Consider the following 5,000-nt stretch of genomic DNA (forward strand, 5'->3'; position numbering starts at 1 on the left):
TGCTCATACCGACTTTGAGACTTTAAGCCGGGTAGCTCGGCCGGGTTTTGACCCGGCGGTTCTGCCGACGGTCTCGTCTTCGAGGCGGGTGCCCTCCCCCGTGTACAGGCCGATTTTCGTGCATTTCGAACCGTGGGAAGTGGTCTAAAAGTCGATGGGAGTGAACGTGACTGCTCAACCCGACTTTGAGACTTGTAAGCCGGGTAGCTCAGCCAGGTTTGACCCGGCGGTTCTGCCGACGGTCTCGCCTTCGAGGGCGGACCCTCCCCCGTGTACAGGCCGGTTTTCGTGCATTTCGAACCGTGGGAAGTGATCCAAAAGGGAATGGGGTGAACGTGACTGCCCAACCCGGCTTTGAGACTTGTAAGCCGGGTAGCTCAGCCGGGTTGGACCCGGCGGTTCTGCCGACGGTCTCGACTTCGAGGCGGGTGCCTCCCCCGTGTACAGGCCGATTTTCATGCATTTGCAACGGTGGGAAGTTGCCCAAAAGTCGATGGGAGTGAATGTGACTGCTCAACCCGACTTCGAGACTTGTAAGCCGGGTAGCTCAGCCGGGTTTGACCCGGCGGTTCTGCCGACGGTCTCGCCTTCGAGGGGGGAGCCTCCCCCGTGTACAGGCCGATTTTCGTGCATTTCCAACGGTGGGAACAGGTTCAAAAGGGGATGGGAGTGATTGTGACTGCTCAACCCGACTCTAGGGCTTCTAACCCGGGTAGCCCGGCCGGGTTTGACCGGCGGTTCTGCCGACGGTCTCGTCTTCGAGGCGGGTGCCTCCCCCGTATACAGGCCGATTTTCATGCATTTCGAACCGTGGGAAGTGGTCCAAAAGGGAATGGGGGTGGACGTGTCTGCTCATACCGACTTTGAGACTTGTAAGCCGGGTAGCTCAGCCGGGTTTGATCCGGCGGTTCTGCCGACGGTCTCGCCTTCGAGGGGGGAGCCTCCCCGTGTCAGTCCGATTTCCATGCATTTCCAACCGTGGGAAGTTGCCCAAAAGGGGATGGGAGTGAATGTGACTGCTCAACCCGACTTTGGCGCTCCGAGCCGGGTAGCTCAGCCGGGTTTGACCCGGCGGTTCTGCGACGGTCTCGTCTTCGAGGCGGGTGCCTCCCCCGTATACAGGCCGATTTTCATGCATTTCGAACCGTGGGAAGTGGTCCAAAAGGGAATGGGGTGGACGTGTCTGCTCATACCGACTTTGAGACTTGTAAGCCGGGTAGCTCAGCCGGGTTTGATCCGGCGGTTCTGCCGACGGTCTCGCCTTCGAGGGGGGAGCCTCCCCGTGTTCAGTCGATTTCCATGCATTTCAACCGTGGGAAGTTGCCAAAAGGGGATGGGAGTGAATGTGACTGCTCAACCCGACTTTGGCGCTTCCGAGCCGGGTAGCTCAGCCGGGTTTGACCGGCGGTTCTGCCGACGGTCTCGTCTTCGAGGCGGGTGCCTCCCCCGTGTACAGGCCGATTTTCATGCATTTGGAACCGTGGGAAGTGGTCAAAAGGGAATGGGGGTGGACGTGACTGCTCATACCGACTTTGAGACTTGTAAGCCGGGTAGCTCAGCCCGGGTTTGACCCGGCGGTTCTGCCGACGGTCTCGCCTTCGAGGGGGGAGCCTCCCCCGTGTTCAGTCCGATTTTCGTGCATTTCCCACGGTGGGAAATGGTATCTTTCATTACGGGGACAAGGGTCTGAAGCGGTGAAGTCAGTAACCGGCATAGTTAAGGAAAGGGTTCGAATTTTCTCAACAGTACGAAAAAAGTGAGCAGGGAAGCTAGAGAAGGTGTCAGTGAGTCCCAAACGAGTGAACCGCAAAACTTAGGGAAATGCCCGAAAGCGTTTTTAAAGGTGAAATCGGGAACGAGGGAAATGATCGGAAAGTGCCTGAAAGTGCTAAATGAGTAAACAGAAAAACGATGAAAATGTTTGAAAAGAAGAAGTGAGTAACCAGGAAAACTTAGAAAAATGTTCAAAACGAAGAAATCAGTAACCAGGAAAACTTAGAAAATGATCAAAAAGAAGAAATGAGTAACCAGGAAAACTTAGAAAAATGTTTAAAAAGAAGAAATCAGTAACCAGGAAAACTTAGGAAAATGTTTAAAAAGAAGAAATCAGTAACCAGAAAAACTGCGAAAAATGTTTAAAAAGAATGAAATGAGTACCAGAAAAACTTAGAAAAATGTTTAAAAAGAAGAAATCAGTAACCAGGAAAACTTAGAAAAATGTTTAAAAAGAAGAAATCAGTAACCAGGAAAACTTAGAAAAATGTTTAAAAAGAAGAAATCAGTAACCAGGAAAACTTAGAAAAATGTTATAAAAGAAGAAGTGAGTAACCAGAAAAACTTAGAAAAATGTTTAAAAAGAAGAAATCAGTAACCAGAAAAAACTGCGAAAAATGTTTAAAAAGAAGAAATCAGTAACCAGACAAACTGCGAAAAATGTTTAAAAAGAAGAAATCAGTAACCAGGAAAACTTAGAAAAATGTTTAAAAAGAAGAAGTGAGTAACCAGAAAAACTTAGAAAAATGTTTAAAAAGAAGAAATCAGTAACCAGAAAAACCTGCGAAAAATGTTTAAAAAGAAGAAATCAGTAACCAGGAAAACTTAGAAAAATGTTTAAAAAGAAGAAATCAGTAACCAGAAAAACTGCGAAAAATGTTTAAAAAGAAGAAATCAGTAACCAGAAAAACTTAGAAAAATGTTTAAAAAGAAGAAGTGAGTAACCAGAAAAACTTAGAAAAATGTTTAAAAAGAAGAAATCAGTAACCAGAAAAACGGCGAAAAATGTTTAAAAAGAAGAAATCAGTAACCAGACAAACTGCGAAAAATGTTTAAAAAGAAGAAATCAGTAACCAGAAAAACTTAGAAAAATGTTTAAAAAGAAGAAATCAGTAACCAGAAAAACTTAGAAAAATGTTTCAAAAGAAGAAGTGAGTAACCAGAAAAACTTAGAAAAATGTTTAAAAAGAAGAAGTGAGTAACCAGAAAAACTTAGAAAAATGTTTAAAAAGAAGAAATCAGTAACCAGAAAAACTTAGAAAAATGTTTAAAAAGAAGAAATCAGTAACCAGAAAAACTGCGAAAAATGTTTAAAAAGAAGAAATCAGTAACCAGGAAAACTTAGAAAAATGTTTAAAAGAAGAGAAATGAGTAACCAGGAAAACTTAGAAAAATGTTTAAAAAGAAGAAATGAGTAACCAGGAAAACTTAGAAAAATGTTTAAAAAGAAGAAATCAGTAACCAGAAAAACTTAGAAAAATGTTTAAAAAGAAGAAATCAGTAACCAGAAAAACGGCGAAAAATGTTTAAAAAGAAGAAATGAGTAACCAGAAAAACTTAGAAAAATGTTTAAAAAGAAGAAATCAGTAACCAGAAAAACGGCGAAAAATGTTTAAAAAGAAGAAATCAGTAACCAGAAAAACTTAGAAAAATGTTTAAAAAGAAGAAGTGAGTAACCAGAAAAACTTAGAAAAATGTTTAAAAAGAAGAAATGAGTAACCAGAAAAACTTAGAAAAATGTTTAAAAAGAAGAAATCAGTAACCAGAAAAACTTAGAAAAATGTTTAAAAAGAAGAAATGAGTAACCAGAAAAACTTAGAAAAATGTTTAAAAAGAAGAAATCAGTAACCAGAAAAACGGCGAAAAATGTTTAAAAAGAAGAAATCAGTAACCAGAAAAACGGCGAAAAATGTTTAAAAAGAAGAAATCAGTAACCAGACAAACTGCGAAAAATGTTTAAAAAGAAGAAATCAGTAACCAGAAAAACTTAGAAAAATGTTTAAAAAGAAGAAATCAGTAACCAGGAAAACTTGGAAAAAAACACTTAGAAAAATTTTCAGCAAAGTGTGAAAAATATTCTAAGTGTCAGCGGAGGAAAATGCTGCAGCATCGGGAAAGATTCGCAAACTTACACCGAACATGTGCTCCGAAGTGCCGGAGGAATTGGGTGAATTGAGCCCGGCAAATGGCCAGCTGTCGTTTTGTGCCTGCAGCCCGAAAACTTTAACTTTGTCTGTCGCGGAAGTCCGGACCGAGAAAAATCCAAACGGTTTTGACCGGACCGAGTTCCAGACCGATGCAGTCAAATTTGGAATCAGACCCATTCAGTGCCACTTGTAGTTTTTTCCGCAGTGAGGTTGGCGGGGTACCCGGAGATATATGGGAACACGATTTTTAGAACAAAATGGCGGCGCGGGACCGTTCTGAAAGGCATCCGAAAAACGGTTCCACGGGCATAGCACTTTAATGACAGGTATGAGTGCATGCCGGAGAGCTCTTGGAAGTCGAATTTTTGACACTTTGTCAATTTTTTGACAGATTTGACAAACTCTTTCTGTCTGTTCTAAGAGTCAGTCAGAGACTTGTGCGGCGGTCTTTTGACACTATTGGAGGGCGGGCAAACCCCACGTTGACTCCGGCCGTCCCTCCACAGGCGCTCGTGTCCAAAATGAAGGCGAGAGACGCGAGTGGCCTGGTTCCCTTGGGTGTTGCCAAGAAGGCTGCGGGCTGACCGTTGCCTGAGCACTCCCTAAAGCCTCTTGTGATGAGAGCAGACCTCGCCTGCCGCACGACCGGCTCTGGAGTCGTTGGGCCGCTATTTGTGAATAGTCTGGTCCTCCTCTGCCACCCGGACAAGCGCGATGGCTCTGCCGCCCTGCGGTGCTCGTCACCCAGGTTTGGGGAACACGATACTCGTAACAAAAATAAAAGGCGGCTCGGGACCTGCAGGCGAAAGGGGTCCCGTGGTGCTAAGCACGTCGACTTCGGGTCTCGGTGCAAGCCGGAGAGCTCACGGAAGTCTAAAGTTTTCGGCACGTGGTCGAATCTTTTCAAAGGCTTACCCGGCTCTTTCCGTCCATTCTGAGAGTAAGTCAGAGGCCGGTGCGGAGGTCTCTTGACAATCGGAGGGGGTGGTGGCCCTCCGCAGGCGCTCGTGTCGAAAATGAAGGCGAGAGACGCGAGTGGCCTGGTTCCCCTGGGTGTTGCCAGGAAGGCTGCGGGCTGAC

The sequence above is a fragment of the Chiloscyllium punctatum genome, unplaced genomic scaffold, assembly GCF_047496795.1.
Source record: "Chiloscyllium punctatum isolate Juve2018m unplaced genomic scaffold, sChiPun1.3 scaffold_920, whole genome shotgun sequence".
NCBI classification, from domain to species: domain Eukaryota; kingdom Metazoa; phylum Chordata; class Chondrichthyes; order Orectolobiformes; family Hemiscylliidae; genus Chiloscyllium; species Chiloscyllium punctatum.